Here is a 21,860-nt window from a genome sequence, read left to right as displayed (position 1 = left end):
AAAAAGCTAAGCTCAAGCCCTTGTAGAAACTGAGTTATGGAGCAAAATGTGCAGTCACTATTACCCAGCCAACCAGCAAGTGGGTTAGGAAGTGTGTGCGCGCCTTCCTAACTCACTGTAAGCCCAGGCTAAGGAGCCAGGCTACCCAGGGGTAGGGCATTGGGATCAGGGGCAATCCTGGTGTTTCTTACAACCAGCTGTACCTGAGCTAGCACTGTCCTGCCCAGGTAGGGCTGGTTGTGAGAACAAGCTCATTGAATGCCTATTTCCCCCCAAGAAGCCTTTATCAGCTCTGCTTTTGGTTATATTTGCTGGTCTTTGTGTCTACGATCATCATCACCATCATCATCATCACCAACATCATTATCATGCTGTTTACACACATGATACTGACCAGATTTTGTTATCGGGCCCATTCCAAGGGTCTAGGAGAACTGAAGAAAAATTGAAGATAGTGTCCTAGTATTTATGCTGTCCCAAGTAGTGTGGCCTTCTGTAGTTGATGTGTTGTAATTTTATCAATGCCCAAGGTGTCAAGATGGTCTTCAAGTTCTTTTGGTACTGCACCAAGGGCACCAACTACTGGCACCACCAGAGCTGCTCAATTTCAATCTGAAGGTCCTAGTATTTACAGTAGTTATTTGCTCCGGTGGTTTTTCATTGACTCATCTATCCCCTGGCATTGCAGTATCAATTATCAGAACCCAATTCTTCTCGATGACTGTCAGATCTGGCGTATTGTGGAGCTAAATGCCTAACAGTTTGTATTCTAAAATCCCAAAGGATTTTTGCCTCATTTTCTGTGATCTTCTCAATTGGATGATTCCACCAATTCTTGCTTTCTGGCAATTGTTGTGAACCGCCCTGAGACCTTGGGTTAGGGCGGTATAAAATGTGCTAAATAAATAAATAAATAAATAAATAAATAGTAATTCTTGCAAAAGGTCCAGTGGATCATCACAGCAACTTTATTGTGTCTTTCCTTATAATCAGAGTATGCGATTTTCTTACAACATACAAAGTGTTCAACCGTCTCATCCGCTTCCTTCAATAACTAAGGAAGGTAACAGGGCCATTCAAACTGCTTTGCCAGGACTCACCAACTGGCCCTTTGCCTCCTGTGGAAACTCCAGCCCAGACAGGAAGCAGCAGGCCTGTTTGATCGTCTGTTGCCAGGTTCCAGCTGGCTGGCTGCCAGCCTCCCAGATTGAACTGCACCACCTGTCATTCATCCTGGAAGCTACTTGTGGGAGGAGTGGCTTTCAGGGCTTGCAGGCTTAAAAACAAGGAGGCTAGCCAAAGGCGTAGCCGTCGGTGTGGCTGTCGGGCCACCTGTAGGCGGCCGCCCATCAAAGGGGGCCAGCTTTGGGGGCTGGGCATTTGAAGGCAGGCCTTAGGGCTGGGGGGTTGGGTTGTGCCAGGCCTTTTGCAGGCATGTTTTTGGGCCCTCTTGAGTGGGATGGTGCTGGGGGTGTACCCACAGTTCTGGGGCAGCTATTACTGTAGTGGTGGGGAATAGAAGAATTGGTGCTGGCAGGGCAGCTGGCCATTACAGGGGAAGGGAAATCAGTAATTTAGTAACTGTTTCTACTTCCAACTGCTTTGTCAACTCTCAGGCCTCAGGGAGCAGCTCCAACAACCCACAGTGTCTGGCCTTGCTCCTCTGCAATGCCAGGTCAGTTCAGAATAAGACCGAAATTGTCCACAATTTGATTGTGGATGAGGATGCTGACCTGGCATGTATAACTGAGACCTGGATGGGGGAGGCGAGTGGTCCAGTGTGGACTCAGCTTCTCCCACCAGGTTACTCTGCCATGGAGCAGGCTAGGGGAAGTGGGCGGCAGTGGAGAGTGGCTGTGGTCCATAAAAATACCATTCCCTTACCAGGACCCGTGTGAGACAGTTGACTTATATTGAGTGCATATTTTTGAAGCTGGAACAGGGAACTCATCAGGGCAGTAGACATGATTGCTCCTAGGCGTCCCTTCTGACCTGCTTCAAAAATGGCCCCTTGGTATACTGAGGAGTTGCGGGGGCTGAGGTTCTTGGGTAGGAGACTAGAATGCAAGTGGAGGAGAACTCAGTTTGAATCTGACAGGATGCAGCATGTGACCCATTTGAAGACTTATGCGATGGTGGTGTGCCCAGTGAAAAAGAGATTTTGGTCTGCGTACATTGCGACTGCAGATTCGCGCTCAGCAGAGCTATCCCAGGTTGTGAGGAGTTTGGTTTCTGCTCCTTCTACCTCAAATCTGTCCCCCTGGCCATTCTGCTGTGATGCTTTTAAAAGGTTCTTTGCGAACAAGATCTCCTGTATTCAGGCTGACTTGGATTCCATTATTTCTGCAAGGTCTATGGAGGAGGTGTCCAGCAATCCCTCTTGCAGTATTAGATTGGATCAGTTTCAATCTGTGACCCTTGAGGATGTGGACAAGCTGCTTGGGGTGGTGTGGCCTACCACCTGTTCTCTGGATCCTTGCCTCATTTGGCTCCTTCTATCTAGCAGGGAGATTGCTGGGGGTGGCCTAGTTAATATCATAAATGCATCACTGAGGGAGGGTTGGGTGCCTCCTTGTCTAAAGGAGGCAATGGTTAGACCACTCCTTAAGAAGCGTTCCCTGGACCCCTTAACGATGGATAGTTACAGGCCAATCTCCAATTTCCCTTGGTTGGGCAAGTTGATTGAGAGGGTGGTGATCGACCAGCTCCAGGAGGTTTTGGAAGAAACTGATTATCTAGACCCATTTCAAACTGACTTTAGAACAGGCTGTGGGGTTGAGACAGCCTTGGTTGGCCTGATGGATAACCTTTACCAGGGAACCAACAAAGGGAGTGTGACTCTGCTGGTTCTTCTGGATCTCTCGGCGGCATTCGATACCATCGACCATGGTATTCTTCTGGATTGCCTCGGGGAGTTGGCGATAAGGGGTACTGCTTTGCAGTGGTTCCGCTCCTATCTCTCAGGTAGATTCCAGATGGTGGAGCTTGGTGACAGTTGCTCTTCAAAATAGGAGCTGTTGTATGGAGTCCCCCAGGGCTCCATTCTGTCACCAGTGTTTTTCAATATCTACATGAAACCTCTGGGTGAGGTCATCAGGAGATTTGGTGCTGGGTGTTATCAGTATGCTGATGACACCCAAATCTACTTCTCTCTTTCATCTTCAGGAAATGGCACTCATTCTCTAAATGCCTGTCTACAGGCAGTAATGGGTTGGATGAGAGACAACAAATTGAAGCTGAATCCAAGCAAGATGGAGGTGCTCATTGTGGGCGCTCAGAATCTGAGGGGTGAGTTAGATCTTCCTGTGCTGGATCGGCTTACACTCCCCCAGAAGGAGCAGGTGCACAGCTTGGGAGTACTCCTGGACCCAGGCCTCACCCTGGTATCTCAGGCTGAGGCCAGGGCCAGGAGTGCTTTCTATCAGCTTCGGCTGATTCGACAGCTGCGCCCATCCCTTGAAGAGGATGACCTCAAAACAGTGGTGCACCAGCTGGTAACCTTCCGGCTTGGCTATTGCAATGCAGTCTATGTGGGACTGCCTTTGTACGTAGTTCGGAAACTTCAATTAGTTCAGAATGCGACAGCCAGATTGTTCTCTGGGGTAACCCGGAGAGATCATATTATGCCTGTTTTGAAACAATTGTACTGGCTGCCAATATGTTTCCAGGCAAAATACAGGGTGCTGGTTATTACCTTTAAAGCCCTGAATGGCTTAGGCCCGAGTTATCTCAGAGAGCGCCTTCTTCTGCGTGATCCCCACCGCACATTAAGGTCATCTGAGGAGGTTCGTCTCTAGTTACCACCAGCTCATCTGGTGGTGACTCAGATGTGGGCCTTCTCTATAGCTGCTCCGGGGCTGTGGAATGCACTTCCTGTGGAAATCCATAATTTGAATTCTCTAGTAGCCTTCAGGAGAGCCCTTAAAATGTATCTGTTTGGCCTGGCTTTCCAGCGTTTTTAAATTGGTTTTAATATGTTTACCCGGTTTCAGGGTTTTTAATTACTGCGACTGTCTAATTGTTATTTTAAAATGTTTTTAAATTGTTAATTGTTGTTATATATATTTTTTAATTTTTATTTTAGCTCTTTACTGTTTTAATGGGTTTTTTTAAATTGTAAACTGCCCTGAGCCATTTTGGAAGGGCAGTATAAAAATCAATCAGATAGATAGATAGATAGATAGATAGATAGATAGATAGATAGATAGATGTCTTCTTGAGTAAATGAATGAAGTTGCCAGGCCCAGACCCAGCTTGATGAACTCTGGGACAGGGAGACAGGATGTTGCAGTGATGCCTCCCATCCAACTATGCTAAGAGATTTTTGGCCCACCTTTTCCACCTTTTAGCTGTAGCCAACAGGATCCTAAATGCATAAAATATCCTAAAACTGTTGAGTTTGGGAGAGTCATTGTACATTTATATCAACTATAAATGGGAGGAGAGAAAGGATACCATTTTCTTCCCCTACATCATTTTGCTTACTATGCTGCATACACAGTCCTGTCTCCACTGCTGTGTTTCCTTAGAACCATACAAGAAAGAATCACATGTGAATCCAGATTCCGTAGTAGCCATGCTCCCCTGATATATGAAAGCTGTGGCCTCCAAACCAAGCAGAGCCTATCTCTCCTAGTATACATTCCCTGGGCCAAGAAAGAATCTTCTGCCCAGGCTTGCCTCCCCCTTTAAAGTTCTATTTCTCCTTTCCATCTCATCCAATTAATTTTTTTAAAACATATTTTGAAAAGAGTTAATGGATTTGATGAGGGTATATCAAAAGAAAACCACAGGGTTCTGTGGGTGCCAGGAGTCAAAATCAACTTGACAGCACACTTTACAAAATCGTTGTTAACTGGGCAAAGAGACACTCTCTTATTGTTAGTAGGGGAACTGTCTGTGTTCATCCCAGTATAGCATCTCCCCCATTGGCTGTTTGCTGGTGTTTCCCTTGTGTCATTTTTACTATTGTAAACCCTTTTGAGACAGGAAACTATTTTTCTCATTCTTATTGCAATACAAACCACTTTCAGCACTTTTTGTTTGGGGGGCGGGGAATTGTAATAAAATGACATCTGAACTAAATTATTCACAAATAGTTCCATTGCAATTAATGGGACAATTAGTCAGGCGCGTAACAACGATAGGGCAAGGGGAGACAGTTGTCTGGGGGCCCCACTGCCTGGAGGAGCCCCCCAGAGGCACCTCACGTGACTCCCCATTGCCCCCTGCCCAGCCCCAAGGCTCCTCAGCCACTTGCCCTGTTCGCCGTCTCTCCAGCTTGTTCTCCTGGCCGGCAATCGAGGGAGCAGACACGCTGCAAAGAGCAACTTTTCTCCCGCCTCTCAGCTGATCGGCGGGTGGGCCGGGCTTCCACGGAGGTCTGGTGTAGGCCTCTGTGAAGCCTGAACTCCAGTAGGGCCCAAGCCAGCCAGGAAGGAGGAGGCAGCCAGAGTGGCCACCACTGTTCTTTGCAGCAGAAGACCCCCTGCTGCCAGGTAGAGTGTGAACTCCTTTTTGTGGTTACCTTCCCCACCCCCACCCGGATATATAGGGATCTGCTTGCCATAGGGCTTTGATATGGGGGGGGGGGGACTGAGAAGTCTCTGAATATTTATTTTTAAACAGCTTGGAAAATTTGCTGGCTTAAAAAAAACTATCTAAAAAGTCCTATAAGTGGCTTGTTTCATGGCAGAAAATTACAAAAACTTCTGGAAGAAACAGTATTATATTTATTTTATTCATTTATAAATGCACTTATGTTCAAGTTGTTTTGCAACCCAGAAGGTCTGAGTGAGAACTGTGAAGCATGCCTTCTGCTTTTATTTTATTTTATTTTTCTTGTGTGTGAACTGCTCCCCAATAACTTGTAGGGACTTCAGGGTAAATCTGGCCAACATGTGAATGCAGCACCTCCCTTCCAGAGGAGATGTGTGTTAAAGGGCTTTAAAAGCCTCCTGTGAAAAACCTCCTGGAATCAAACTTGACTGAATTTGTTCAGAATTCTGAGAAAACAAACATAGGCTCACCCTGCATGGTTGAAAGTCTCCTTGGCTAATCTGCAGCGAGGGGCCCATTTTAATAATTCATCTTTCTAGTGTGTTCTAGGCATTAAAAGTAAAACAAATGTATAGTACTCAATGTATATCACTATATATTGTGACGTGTGCGTGTGTGTATTCAGTGAAATGTATTTCCAGGCAGCATACTTATTTTGGAATATCAGACTTAAATCCTTGGGGGCCTGGGGTGTGCGGAGGCCCTGGACTTTGAGTGGGGGGGCCCCATTTTAAAATCTTGTCTCTGGGCCCACTCCAACCTTGCTACGCCCCTGCAATTAGTCATGACTACCTTGTACAATTCATTTCAGTGGGGCTATTCGTGAGTCATTTAGCCTGGATGTCATCCATTGTTATTACTGTTCTTTAGTCTGGATTTCAGCCACCAATAATAAAGGTTTTCTGTATGTGTGTATACAGTAGATTCCACAAACATAGGTCTGTGAACGTTGTGATATGCTAGTAAACAATCCAGAAATCCTGAGCAATATTTTCATGATAGCTAAATAAGGATAAGCATTCCAGGGATGATTTAGATGCAAGCATGAAGTGGCTTGGATTACAGTAACTGCAGGGAAATCATCATCCCCAGCCCCCATTCAATGCTGGTGATAGTATTTTAACAAGTGGATGCCTTGTGCTTTTTGCTATTCTTGCTACACTTCCATATATCACAGTTGGGAAGATCCATAATTCTTAAGTTTGTTACACTGTGCTGCAAGGTGATGTTCCTTTATAGCACAGCAAGAAGATAATTCCCCATGGGGCAACAGTGGTTGTGCCACTTATCAACTGCAGAGATGTACACACTAGATTTGTAGCAAACACTTTACTCCAGTTACCAGCTGTGGACTATAAGGCTATCAGTGTCCCAACCATGTCCCTAGACTCATTTGGATCCATTAGCTTGGTTATAGAGATTGGAAAGAAAACTGAAATAAAATTATTGGTGTGCTTTGTGAATGCAAAAGATTAAACATGTTTAGAATGAGAAAAAATGTTAAGCAAAGGAAATCACCGCAAGGGGCAGGGGATACAACTCCTAGAATGCCTTTGTTCATTAAAAGGAGACTTCATAGTATTTACTTTAAATAGTGCATTGTGAAATATGATTCAAAATGCATCAGCTGTGTATAGTTCCAACATACGAGAGTATCTGTATGTGCATTATAAAGGTCAGGGCAGTAATTACCATGTTTATTTAATAATGGAATGCTAAATCATGTGTAAATATACACAGAGTAAATTGGACCTCTTTTTTCCTTCTTCAGTAAAATCTATCTCTATACTCAAAATCTGGAACATTAATTCATATACCATGTTTAACACCACATTTCTGCCCTCTTGAATCCTCTGGAACATATGTTGTTTGGGTCAGTTCATAGTGTATGAGCAGCACACTCCAGAGACAAGACACAATGTACTTTCAGAATCAAATGGGATAGGTTTCCCAGGACCCCATCACATCAGGCTGTGTGGTGGCAGTTGCATGTTTCAGTCTTCCCTTTGTGAAACAAAAGGCTTTGCCTGTCTTCAGAAAAAAAGTGGGGATGCAATGATAAAAGTACCCCCACCTTGTAAAGCCACTTCTAGCTGCAGAGTCTGATGGATCAAGAGGCGATACTCAAAGTAAAAAGGGGCACACCTTAGTGGTTAATCCTCTATTTATCTGATGTGTACAGTTATTGCACATGCTTACAGATCACTTGCCACCAGAAAATATTATCCACATATGGGATCAGGCCACCGCAGATCAAGCTACCACAGTCTTCACTACAACTGTGCTACACTTGGAAAGCAGAAAATGGCCTACATGCAGAGCAGATACCGCAAGAAAAAGTGAGCCAAGCCAGAGGCTGCAGGTCAAACTGACATATAATACACACCAACTGCCACCATACCTCAGCTCTGTAGGGGAAGAAAGGCAGTTCAGTCCCCAAATAGCAAAGCAAAACCAGTTTTGTGAGAAAGCAGCAAAGCAAGAGGTCTTGAGACAGTACATTCTTTAGTATTGAAGAACTACAAGGATTTGTTTAAAGAAAAGGTTACAAACAAATGTGGAAAATCCTGGAGCTTAATTTCAGCTGTAGCTCATGGCTGAAGAGAGAGATCAAAACAAACAGCCATCTCTGGAGAGACAAAATGCAGACTAATACTGGAAGAACAAAGAGGGGAGGAGTCCATCACTTTTATCCATGAGCCTAACCCCCTTCCCCCAGTGGTCACTATGAGACACTGCAGCTGAGAGCTGATGCTGCCAGGGTCCTTGCTGCAACAAGCTGTGCACTGGAGATTGATATGAGGAGGCCAGGCTAACTCCATTTTGTGTCTGACTCCATTTTGTGTGCAAACAAGTCTCTCACCCCCCTGCTTGATTCTTTGCAGTTTAAAAGTTGACAGCTAAGGGCTTTGATCAGAAAGGCTAACAGAAGGTTACAAGAATAGCCATAATGGACATGCGGGGTGATGCGGCGTCTGGAAAAAAGAGGAAGTAGGCAGTTAGACATTGCTACACGGCCCTATGCCAGTTAGAAATGATTGCATTAACATGCTCTTTTGAACTTGCTGATATTAACACAAATATTTAGGGGGCATTAAGTAATGGTTGGGAGGTGGAGAAAGGAGGCGGGGAAAGCTTGTCATGTGTAAAATGCTGTAATCATTCAAAGAATGTATATTTAAAAAAAAACCCTGAGGAAGGAGGGGTGTGCTTTTGCTTTGTGAAATTATTCCCAAAGTGCCACCTTTGCTATTCTGCAGAATAAACTGGTTTTTGGTTTGGACCTCCACTCTCTTGGTGTGTTAATTGGACTTGCACGCCAGGCAAGAGCCCGGCTTTCCGGCATAACAAGATCGAATCCGACTTTGAATCGGACCAGACCACCAAAGGAGGCTCCCATTCTGGGTTCAAACCAGTCTAGCCCTCAATTCAAAGAACTGGTCCAAGAGCAGACTCAGGGAGTATACTGTTAAAGCAGTATCCGGAGAGGATTCCCCTTTACAAGTACAGGGGGATACCCAAATCTAAGGCGGGGGATGCCTTTAAATGGTTCTTTCCAAGGGTGGCAGAGAAGGTTGAGGCAGCTGAAGCAGTGGCCACCATGGCAGCAACATCGGCGGGCTCCTCCAACACCCCCTCCGCCGGCCTCCCAAATGACAGCCTGGGCCACCTGCAGTCTAGTTCAGGCCTCTGCATACACGCAGATGCCATTTTAGTGATGTTCATGCATGCGTGGAGGCCTTTTGTGTCACCTTGACAATCACATGGTGACACAAATGGCCTGTGTGCATGCACGGAGGTCACAAAAATGGCCTCTGCATATCTGCAGAGGCTCAAATAGGGCCACAGATGGCTCAAGAGGTCAACTTTTGAGGCACAAATGCACTAGCCTGAGGACTGTCTAATTGATTTGGACCAGATTTGGTACAGTTGAGTTGAGTGACACACAGAGACACCTCAGTGTAGTTTGTAATGATGTCATCCACCCCAATCCAAGATGGTGGATGCCTGAACATTTGAGGTACAAGAGATCTAGCTTGTGGACCTCAATCTGAACCAAATTTAGTCCAGTTGTAGATACAGAGAAATAGAAGTAGGCTGATTAGTTCTTACTTGAGCAACTTGTTTAAGACTGTAAGCTCCGTGTAATATGCAGTAAATAGGGATGTGTCAAAATGCAATTCAGCTTCTGATTTTGTGACACAATCCCTTTAAAACTGAGCGCTTACTCAGCCCCTTTAATTTGGAGGAGAGCAAGTCCATCCCTGCTCTTCCTCTGATTGAGCAGGTCCATCCCTGCTCCTCCTCCAATCGCTGCCATTGCAGTAATCCAGGTGCTCTCCCCCCAGCTATGCCTGCATGGTGGTGGGGCATCTCCCAGCAGCCCCTGAGTGATGCTGACATGTACATGGCCTCTGAGCATGCGTGGAGGCCATGTGCATGCTGGCATCACATGCAGGATGCTGGGGGAGAGCGCTGCTGGCAATGGTGGCAATCAGAAGAGGAGCAGGGATGGATCTGCTCTCCTCCACTTTAAAGGGGCTGGGTAAGCCCTCAGTTTTAAAGGGAGTGTGCCACAATTCAGAAGCTGAATCATGTTTCAAGCAGATCCCTAGTAGTAAATGAAATAGGAAACTTTTTGCCTATCCCTGTAAGAAGACCATGACATTCTATGTAATATATACAACTATTATTAGATTGTTGGAGTCTGGATGTTGCTAGAGTTTTCTCTGTGCACCTGAACCTGGAAACTATTTTTCTAAAGATTTGTCTGATTTTTGCCAGCCATATAATGTTCTGAAATGATGAGCGAATTTTTCCATTATACCTCTCCACAATGTATTATGTGAAGGAAAAATATTGCAGTAGCAACACTGAAAATGACGGTAATGCTAAGGGGTAAAATAAGGATCTTGTTAGCTGGAAACACCCATAGTTGATCTGTAAAATGTCAAGGGAAACTCAGAGTAACTGCAGTTTTAGGTATTTTAAAATGCTTGTGTCCACTCCCACCCCCACCTTTCTCAATGTGGTTGCTACTTCATTTAAAATTGCAGTTAAAAACTCTAGAACAAAGCTACCAATGTGTGCTGGAATCTTGTGCCCATAACAATGGGAACCAAACTCACAGAAAAACTTGTCAGAGTTTCAGATTATGATTTGTGTGCTGTGGTTTATGACTGGAATGCCCTCAAAGGACAAGGCATTCCAGGACAGAGCATGCCCCCAAAGGATAGGGTATTATCATGTGCAGGGTGATGGTAACCATGCATCGCTTTGGGGTATAATCACTCTAATTGAGCTTAGAAGGTCAAGCTATGCCTTCAGCTCCAATCTGATTTGAACCCATTTTGAAGATTTTGAAGCGTGCATTCAAACGCCAACCTGATATGGGGCCTTTTTGAAGTCTGAAAACTCTTAATAAGCCATCTTCGCTCATAATAGTAAACTGCAGGTCCAACAGACCCACAGTTTGCCCCCATTCCCCCCACTACAATCTCATATGATCCAATCTGGAATCTGGGAGACTGGGGTGGGTGGGAACTGGCTGCTTGGGCTTCCTCCTTCCTATGGACAGCCATGGCAGCCAATTAGGGATGGAGAGAGGGAGGAGCTTCAAACCCTCAACTCTGGTCCCAAGCAGCAGCTTTCAGATGACATGGCATCTAACTGCAGTTTCTAACTTCACTTAGCACCCACAAAACCGAAGAGCAACTGAGGGTGCACATTCAGGTTTGTGGCCGAGAACCTCAAGTCACTTTCGGAATGGAACCGAGGGTTCCAGCATGCATACAGCCACAAACCCCAACCTCTGGCATGGTCAACTGTGGTTTTGCATGATGTCTGTGGTTTCGCATGATGTCCATTGTCAACATCAGTTTGGGTTTTTAAAAGGCAGTGCATTGGATCCAGAACTTGCACCAAGTGAAAGAAGGGCTTTTTCCACAGCAACTCCTCTTCCACAAGAGTTGAGAGACATTGGGAGCAGGTTGAGAAGGGACACAAATGATGGCAGAAAAAACTTCCATGAACAGAGCTCTTCATATTGTGGACTGAAACTATCCAATTAGCTCCCATTGAGCAGTTCTCTTGCCCTGTGCTTACTTGATTTATAAAATAATCTGGTTTGGGGACCTCCCATGAACAGCAAAATGCTAGGTTGGAAAGCTGAGCCAGCCCTTGTACAACCACTCAACCTTCTTATTGCTACCCAACAGGTTTTTTTGTGAAGTACATGAATTCTATCTGCTCTACCACTTTCTCTATAGTGGTGAAGCTGATTGACATGAAGTGAATGTTATAGTTGGAAGATCTAACCTATTTAGACTTATTTCTGGGTCAGGTTCATATGATCCAGATCTAGCAATCTACTAATTGCATTTTCACCTTCTGATACATCAGCCAGAAATGTAAAAAGAGAGCTAACATGGTGTAGTGGTTAGAATGTTTGACTAGGGGCAGGGAGACCTGCGTTCAAATCCCTGTTTAGCCATGAAACTCACTGGATAACTCTGAGCCAGTCACTTATTGCTCAACTTAACCTACCTCACAGGGTTGTTGTAAGCAGGAGCTGAGCGGGTGGGGGTTTATGGAGGGTAGTTTGCTAGGGGCTCCCTGAAACCTAGAGCCCACCCTGTCCTCAGTTTTGGGGATAAATCACATGGTCCTTAGCAGTGAGCTTCTAGTCCAAGTTTATGCCACAACAAATCTCTTCATTTTCAAAGTACCACAAATAATTTCTGCTATTTTTTCAGCAATAGACCAACTGGGCTACCCCTTTGGAGGTTCCCCAGATTTGTTTTAGAATCATTTTTCTTTCTAATAACAAACACTTTTACTGTTATGCTCCTAAGAATAACTAAGAAGAACCTATCTCCTTTCTGAACAGTACCCTAATTTGCCAAGTATGAAGATTACCACATACAACGAATATTATTCCTGCCAACGAGTTATTCCTGCCCTTTTTTTCTTCTTCAATGGGTAACAAATGTACAATTGCTTGAGAACTGCTTTATGAATCCATTCGTGTTGAACTGGATGCAGTGAAGCACAGAAATTTCACTGCCTGTATATCAAAGTTAGTAGTTTGGCTATTTGTATTATTTATGTTACCCACACATTGCATTCCTAACAAATGCATACATGAGTTAGGTTGGATATTATTTGCAATAAATTCAAAGAGGCTGTTCCAGCTAAAATGGAATTCATGGACTACATTGCCAGCCCCCTGTCTGTTAACGTATTACTCATTCCCTTGCATGGGAGATTACATTTTAAAACAGTTTTCATGTTAATTTTACAAAACAGCAACATTCAATACATTCTTCACATTTAGGAGTACACAATGGATAAATATATCATCCTAGAATGTTCTCAGGGTGTGTGTTTGGGATAGGGCAGCCAAAGTCCTGATTATCTCTCCAGTTAGAAGTTCAGTTCAGGTAATGGAAGTGTCATTATGTGCTTGTGTGAGACTGCTTGTCCGCAGCATGGGGTGCAGGGCAAGTGGTGTGAGGCGAAGGGTTTACATGCTATTTCAAAAGCTTTAAATGCCCTTCTCCAGATGAGGGCAGGTGGTCCCTGCTGAAAATTCACCATCAAGCTGTGCATGCCCCCTTCAAGATTGTGACCAATGCTTGCAGCCCTGATGACACTCTGATGCCTTGCTCAGAGTCTAGCATCGTGAGCATCGCAAAGCTTGCTGGGATGCAGACTCGGTGGGCTAGCAGGAGGGAAGGGCACCCCTTCCTGGAAACCTGAGGCTGCCGGACTGCAGTTGGATGAACGTCTGCAATGTGATTCATGGTTTCAAAAATTAACCATGGGTTCAGCAACCTCCAGTTCCATGTTACTTGCTATAAGATCTTGACCGAGCCAATTGGCTCTCTCTTCCCCTGCTCTTGATTTTCCTTTCTTTCTCTTTAAATCGACACCTTCAGCATTCTGTGTTTCAGTTGCTTTCTACCATAGGCTTAATTGTGTGAGAAAGGCACCTTTTGAAGTGGTGGCCCTTTTTTATTTAGCAGGGAGAGAGTAACTGTTGCTATTCAGTCCCAACATTGCATCCTCCAGTAGTTGTTGCTGGTGTCTCCTTTGCATTTATTTTTAAGTTTCAAACAAAAATACATTGTCTTGGAAAAGAGAATACATACAGTGCCCTCTTAAGATCAGATACAGAAGTTTTTCCAAATATCCTGAAGCAAATTTTTGAAAATATATGGACCATTGTACCCAACTTTTAATATAAGGCAAAAAGCTGGCATTCTGCAGACTTCTTGCCATATGATGAGAAATTCTTGCCATATGATCAGAAAATAACTGACAATCCAAACTAAAAGAGAATTGGGTTATCAAATCAGCATCTCCACATCAGAGCTCTTCAAGGCCTAGGGAGGTGTCTTTTCCCCTCATGGCCTGGACTGGGACAATAAGTCCCCAGCATCCCTAGCAGAAAAATGTGTGCCATTCCCAGCAAGGAGATATTACCCCACTTGTGTACATGCATCCAGCTGTGCAGTTCTTTGGATACTGACTAGAGTGTTTGTAAATGATAGTGACAGAATTATTTTGAGCTTGGTTGCAATTTGGAAATGATCATGGGGTCTAGTACAATATGAGGTCATTCACACAATCAAAAACTGTGTTCTACCTGGGTTTGGGAGCTGTGTGTGCTCCCAATTTTCAGTTGTGTGGAACCAAGGTAGGAGGAAAACCTGGGTAGAAGTGATTGTGTGGAAGCAAGGTAAGAGAAAAAACTCCCCAGGTTTTCATCCTAACTTGCTTCCACACAACCAAAAATTGGGAGCACACACAGCTCCCATTCCCAGGTAGAACACAGTTTTTGATTGTGTGAATGACCTCTATGTCAAGAAGGCCAAAAATGGTTCCATGAGGTCAGTATTGGGTAGCCAAGGACAGTTATTGGTAATCAATGCATCCTGCACAGTTTGCTTGTAGGCCAACATTTCTACAAGATTTATGGAGCTCAAGACTCTATGCTGGGCATGTTGCCAGTTTTCATTAATGCAATCTAAAAATCTGGAGAATTAGTTACATCTTTGGAAAAGCCCCAAGAAAAATGAAAGAAAACTGGAAACAGGATTTGGCAAGCCAAAAGATTTCAAAATGGTCAAGATGTTCAAGGTTAAATTTGAAATAAATATGTCTTGTGTGTAAATTAAACTCCTGATACAATATAAAGGCCTTTATACCCATTGGTTTTATGAGTCGATTTTATTCTAAATATCAATGGATAGCTTCAAAGACCATTTTGTATTGCCATTGCCACAAAAATAGCTTATCACTATAATATAATTTTGGAAATGCTTTTTAATAGCTCTGAAGAGTGATAATGTTATTTTTAATTCTATTTTCTTTCTCAGAAATTTTTAAGGCAAAATGCAAAGGAGAATTAGTATTACTCATTTGGATCATTTGGGATTGAATTAACGAATACATCAAGCCTTCAAATATTTTCTATATTACACTCCAATTGCAATTTTAATTAAGTTTGCATTATCTTGATTTTTGTGTATTTGATAATGTCAATTATTTTGCAGTGAAACAATCTACATAGGCTTTATATTGCCTCAGATGGCCATTTCTTTTCTAGAAAGCAATATGGCTCCAAACATCAATATCAAACACTGAAGATATTTAATGTTTTGAAAATACTCATTTTACTTTGATCTGACAGAGTGCGCTACTGCCTTGGACATGGGAGCAGCTGAGCAAAAGAACTCTTTATTTTTCCACATTCTGTTGATTACTGACAGCTTTTGTTTATTTGTTTTATTTTTAGCCGACGTTCTTTAATGAAAGTAAGCTTATGAGATCACCATCATTCTGTGTGTCCATATGTGTGTCCCCGCACCATAAACTTCGCAATACCTGGACAATATGAACCAAATTGGGTACAGTTCTAGGGAGATATAGTGACACCTCAACGGCATATTTTGTGTTGATATCAATAACCCTAATCCAAGATGGAGGAGGCATAAACTTTTGAGGCACAAGTGGGCTAACTTGTGAACCACCTAACCAATTTGAACCAAATTTGTTACAGCTGTAGGAACACATTGGAACACCTCAATGGCATAGTTTGAAATGATGTCAGCCACCCTGATTTAGGATGGTGAATGCATGAATGTTTGAAGTGCAAGTGGGCTAACTTTTGAACCACCTGATTTGAACCAAATTTGGAACAGTTGTAGTGAGTGACACATAGGGATGGCTCAAGGGTGTAGTTTGTGATGATGACATCCATCCCATTTAAATACGGTGGATGCATGAAAATTTGAGGTGAACCATCTAACAGATTTGAGCCAAATATACAACAGGTTTAGGGACACATAGGGACCCTTCAACGGCATAGTTCATGATGATATGCACCCCAATTCAAGATACTACATGTGTGAATATTTAAGGCTGAAGTGGGCTAGCTTGTGAGGATGGTAATTATCAATTAAGAATATCAACAATTTATTTATTTATTATTTTTGTGCACCATCCCAATCTTCTGTCTCTGTGAGGTTTATAGCAACATAAAACAAATTAAGACAGAAATTAAAACCTTAAAACTATTTTAAATGACTTGGACCCCAAATATCTAAAGAAGCATATCCAGCCATATAGACCTGCCCAGGTATTAAGATGAGCCTGAGAGGCCCTCCTGCTAGTGCCGACTCCCTCAGTGGTTCTAGGGGTGGGAGCATGTGAGAGGGCTTTCTCCATGATAGCTCCCAGATTATGGAATGACCTCCCTGCTGAGGTCCGCCAGGCTCCTTCATTATACACTTTTCGACAATTGTTGAAGATGCACTCTTTATCCTGGCCTTTGGCTCAAAGTAGGTTTAGTTTTTTAAATTATGTTGCTTTAATCATTTACTAGGTTTCCACAGGTTAATGTTTTATAATTTGTAAATGTTGCTAATCTGTTGTAACCTGCTCTGAGACCATGTGAAACAGGGCAGGGATATAAATGTAAATAAATAAGAATAATACGAATCTAACAAATATTTATATACTGCTTTTCAATAAAAGTTCCCAAAGCGGTTAATAGAGATTTAAATAAATAAATAAAATGGCTCCCTGTCCCCAAAGGGCTCACAATATGGAAAAAAAACCAACCACCCCAAAACATAAAATAGACACCCATCCAGCAACAGCCACTGGGGGGATGCTGTGCTGGGCTTGGATACGACAAATATGAATGTGACAGATTTTGATATACTGCTTTTCAACAAAAGTTCCCAAAGCGGTTTACAGAGATATAAATAAATAAACAGTTTAAATAAAATAAAAATAATAAAACCACACGTCTAATTAAAAGGTTTGCATGAATAAATGTGTCTTTAGATACTTTTTTAAAGTTGTCAGAGATGGAGAGGCTCTTATTTCAGCAGGGATCACATTCCGGAGTCTCAGGTTGGCAACAGAGAAGGCCCATCCCTGTGCAGCCACCAGACAAAGTGGTGGGAACTGCAGATGGACCTCTTTGGAGGATCTCAATGGGTGATGGGGCTCATAGTGAAGAATGTGTTCTCTTTTAAATACCCAGGACCTAAGCTGTTTAGGGCTTTATAGGTTATAACCAACACCCTGTATTTTGCCTGGAAACATACTGGTAGCCAGTGTAGTTCTTTTCATATAGGAGTAATATAGTCTCTTTGAGATGACCCAGAGACCAACCTGGCTGCCGCATTCTGTACCAACTGCAGTTTCCGAACTATGTACAAAAGCAGCCTCACATAGAGCACATTGCAGTAGTCAAGTCTGGAGGTTACCAGCAGATGTACTACTGTTCTGTAATCATTTATCTTAAGAAAAGGACGCAGCTAGCGTATCAGCTGAATCTGATAGAAAGCACCATCCTGAGACACAAGGGAGCAATTTGGCTCAGTTCCCTTGCTAACTGATCAAAGAACCACCTTTTAAAAGTGGTTATTTTCTTTATTGAGCAGGGGGAGAGCAACTGGCCCTATCCAACCCCAGCACAGCATCCCTCCATGGATATGCTGGTGTCTGTCTTACGTTTATGTTTAGATTGTGAGTCCTTTGGGGACAAGATCCGTATTTGTTTGTTTGTTTGTTTGTTTGTTTGTTTGTTATTTCTCTATGTAAACTGCTTTGGGAACTTTTGTGGAAAAGCAGTACGGTATGTAAAAATTAATTGCAGTAGTAGTTGTAGTAGAAGCATTCCCAGACTGCGTACCTGTTCCTTCTGGGGAAGTGTGACCCCATCCAGAACTGGCAGATCAAAATTGTCTCCTGAGTTCCAACCCCACACAATACGTGCAGTTTTAAGAGAGGTGAAATGGAGCGCATTAGTACTGTGTCTGAAAGCAAAACCATTTTTATTGAGAAGTTCACCTACAATTAGGATTTGCAAGTGCAAAGCTGCCACTGGGAATTAAGCCAGCTTTTACAAAATGAAAATGTAAACTGGATAGCTGCCCAAAGTGGCCTGGAGAAAGGCAATTTTAATGCTTAGCTATTTCTGTAATAAATATACAACAGGCCTCCATAATTAGTAACCCACCAAACCAGAGGCAGTCCACCAGCCATACATGGCAGTTCTCTAGAGGCTCAATAAACCTCCCGTTTTTCCTGCCTGCCTGGGACTGCCGATTTCACCTGATCGTGGCAATAGCCTCACTATGTTCAATGTACGTAAATAGTACACTTTCTATCTGTAGCCAGCATTTGAGGGGGCCTATGCACAGGTTCACATTTAAAACCCACATACAGTCATTCACACAAAAACACATACATGTGAACAGGTGTCTGTACACATGAACAACATAATGTTTGAATAGCCACCCCCTCCCATGTCCAGCATGGTGTTGATGGGGAAACGGAGGTGCACCCAGCATCATGGAGGGCTAGATGTGTCTCAGCCATCTGCCAGGCATGTGTGTGGTGGTGGGGAATAGGCTGTGAGTGTCTACAACTCCATTATAGGTTGGCTGTGGCTACAGCCTCAGCATTCCATGAGGAGCTTGACAGCCAGCCAGCCACCCACCACCTGTGACTCAACTGGGAGTAGCTGGCTGTCTTTGGAGCCAAGGAGGATTTAAAAAAAAAAATATTTCACCCTGATTGGCTGTGGGTGGAAATTATTTTGCCTACTTCTCACTGAGTTTTGTTTGATTCGGGCCTTTCAGTTAGGAGGAGTGGGAGCTATTAAATAGTGTACCCCTGGTCACACTGGCAGTGAATGCAGGCTTGGCGGGTAACGTTGACAACAATGGTGTCCAGTCAGAGGCACTTTTAGGGTGAGGGGAGATTCCCCCCATCAGGGTTTTATAGTCTGGGGCAGTTGTTGGGCTCACCCACTCACAGCTTTAGGGCTCAGGGGTACGGAGATTCAGGCAACCCTCCCTTGCCGCAAAAAACTATGTGGCTGCCTGCTGGTTTGCCCAAAGGTTCTCTTGTGGAGTGGAGTTGCCTGCACTTTATTTAACTGAGTTTGTTTAATTGCACTGTTGCAGGTCCACTTTTAGATAGTTAATAAAGTGTGGTCACATTCAATCCATCATGCATGTCCTATCCCTTCACTGGTGTCAAGAGCCAAAAGCCTAGCATCTCTTTGGAAAGAGGGTGGTTTTGTCAGCTGTATTGACTCACTTCCTGCTCCTCTCCCCACTGCCTCTCCTCCCTGCCTCTTGTATAGTAACTGGGAGTAAATATTGAGGCTGATATCCCTATATCCCACCACATTCCCTATCACAGGCAGTTAATCATGTGTAGTTCCTGCCAGAATGGCTAGAAGTGGGGGAATGCTATGAGGTCCTTGCTGCCACAGTGCCCCACATGAATTTACAACCATGGGGCAGAGGGAGGGGGGTAAAACCGGAAATAGATATGACGGAAACATGAACACATAAAGTACATAGGCCAATAAGGGGAGGTCTGGTTACAGCTGCCACCGACTTGTCTGGTGACGACTCAGGACAGGGCCTTCTCTTTCACTGCACCAGGGCTTTGGAATGCACTCCCAGTCAAAATAAGAGCTTCTTCATCTCTGATTGCTTTTAAAAAGACATTTAAGACACACCTCGTTTCTCAGGCTTTAAATTAAAACTAAGTTTCAACTGTTTAATTGTTTTATTCTGTGAAATTGTTTTGTTTTTATTCTGTGAAAGTGTTTTAATTGTTTTTATTATGTTTTAATGTTGTATTTTGGATTATGTACACCACCTAGAGATACATATATCGGGCGGTATATAAATATGATAAACAAACAAATAATATTCTAATGGTGCACATGTCTTTCTAACAAAAGTATGGGCATACCTTCCCTGCTTCCGACACCTGGGCACTCATGCACTATTTCATCCACTCTCCCCTTGCTCTGGAACTGCTCTTTGATCTGTGCAACCCTTAGGGACGTGTTTCCATTGTCAAAGAATGCTTCCGGAACAAAGGGAGTGCAGTAAAAATCAAGAGTACAGTTGATTTTTTGCACATGTGTTTTTGTTAGAAGCATGCATGCACTGTGATTCGGGAATCTGACCACAGTTAATGCACAGAAAGAAGGATGGCAGAGTTAACTCGTAACCAAGACTGGTTTATTATGTTGTCACGCTTTTTACTGATATATTTTCAATGTGTACATTGACTGCCATGATGCACAGTCTACCATCTCATGAATGGTCCACCATGGGGCTGCAGACAATTTCAAAGCAAGTCCCAGTGCTGTTAATGTCCCTATTTGTGACAATAGGGAAACCTATGGAAATGCTTCTTCCACTTCTGCTACTTTTTAACGGCACGATGACTGACCACAGCCCCATGGTGGACCATTACAGTGATGGTAGGCTGTGCATCATGTCAGCCATTGAAACATGTATTACTGTCCAAGCAGATGGATATTTGGTTTAAGGTATCAGTCTATATTTCCCTTGTAGTCAGTTGCTTCTCAGCTGGTAGTCTCATGGTGTCGACAGAATATATGACTTCCTATGCTAAAATTGTCATTTTCTTGTTCCAAGCAGACAGGGCAGCCTTAGGAAAGTACTTTCAGTGACCATGGTGACAATGACAGGGTGATGAAATTATTTCCAAAATACATCAGTTCCCCTTCAGATGCATAAAAACCTACCTTGTCACAACACTAATGCTGAATTGTGTGGTGGAGAGTAAAAGACTGTGCAGTCAGTAGATGATGGATGGATGTAGTGATGGACAGATGGAGAAATGTATAACAAGTGCTTTATCACCCACCTGCCACTTGCTGAATGGCAGCCAATACAAGCAACAGTCTATCTCAATGTACAAAACGGCAACAGCTAGTTAGATAAAGTGAGATTTTGCATGATATCATTAACATACACACATCAGGTTTACAAAGGGATTGCCAGTTCCTCTCTGAAAGCTACAAATGCTTAATTGGTTTAATCAGTAGATTCATCAATTAAATTAGTGGAGGTATGGGTTAAGGTCACACTTGCTCAGTTTTGAGACTATTTTGCTGCTTGGTATATCTGTCACAGGAACAAAAAATAAAATATTATGGCTGGTGTTTTTCCCCATGACAGTGAATGGTAGCTTTTCTTTGCCAAATGTTATTTCACATTTTCTTTAATGCCTAAAAAAAACCCCTCTGCTGAAGTTTATTTAAATTTATTCAGTGTATTAACAAGTTAGGTGACAAGTGATTAATCAACTAAAAACCCTTTACTTCAGATATAGGAGGTCACTTTCTACTGAATCAGAGCACTGACCCATCTATTCTAGCAGCATCAACAGTGGCTTTCCAACATCTCAGAGAAGTATTTCTTTGATCCTTATTTGAGAACCTTTTGAACCTGAGTTTGAACCATGGATCACATAGTGACACCAGGATCCACCATTCCTTCCATTTAGATATAGACAGCTAATAGGAACTATTTGGGTGTGAGAAGTACAGAAAAAATAGGGGAAGCTTCAGAACCCTACTTGGGGCTGACCTGCTTTGACTCTGTTAGTCCTGAAGTGAAGTACTATCTGGTGGGAGCCATTGGGGTTGTCAGGAGCCAATGGCAGTATCAGGGCAGAAGAAAGCAGGGAAACCTACCCCAAATACTGGGAGAGCTCAGCCGGTGTGTCATGCGCCCTGCCCACTGCCCCACCTTGTGGCCAAAGATGGGCTTAATAGCGACAATTGTAGGCTAAAATGACCCCAGCAGGGAAGAATTTCCAAATGTGGTGATGGGGCTGAGAGTTTAAACAGTCTGCTGGAACTCTTGTGAGATCTTGGAATGAGATCTTGTTTCAGGCCGAGATCTCGCGAGATTTGCCAGAACTACTGTGGGTTA

The 21,860-nt window shown here is 43.4% G+C and overlaps 1 protein-coding gene across 6 annotated transcripts in view; it reads left to right on the top strand.

Moving 5' to 3' along the window:
- The window catches only part of LOC128352409 (eggshell protein 2A-like), a 150,695-nt gene that overhangs the window by 89,636 nt on the left and 39,199 nt on the right, over nt 1–21,860 (top strand). For 2 of the 6 annotated variants that reach the window (XR_008320390.1, XR_008320386.1), the window contains exon 1: nt 5,378–5,498. The exons of 1 other annotated variant lie outside the window; for it this stretch is intronic. The gene's annotated coding sequence lies outside the window, so the exon portion shown is untranslated. Of the gene's footprint in view, nt 1–5,377; nt 5,499–21,860 lie in introns of those variants that run through there. 3 more of the 6 variants (XR_008320391.1, XR_008320387.1, XM_053312976.1) reach the window with 2 other exon arrangements.

Source organism: Hemicordylus capensis, chromosome 3 (genome assembly GCF_027244095.1).
Source record: "Hemicordylus capensis ecotype Gifberg chromosome 3, rHemCap1.1.pri, whole genome shotgun sequence".
In the NCBI taxonomy this organism is placed as follows: Eukaryota; Metazoa; Chordata; class Lepidosauria; order Squamata; family Cordylidae; genus Hemicordylus; species Hemicordylus capensis.
The sequence above is the reverse complement of the archived record's forward strand: the minus strand, read 5'-3'. Positions and strand labels throughout refer to the sequence as shown.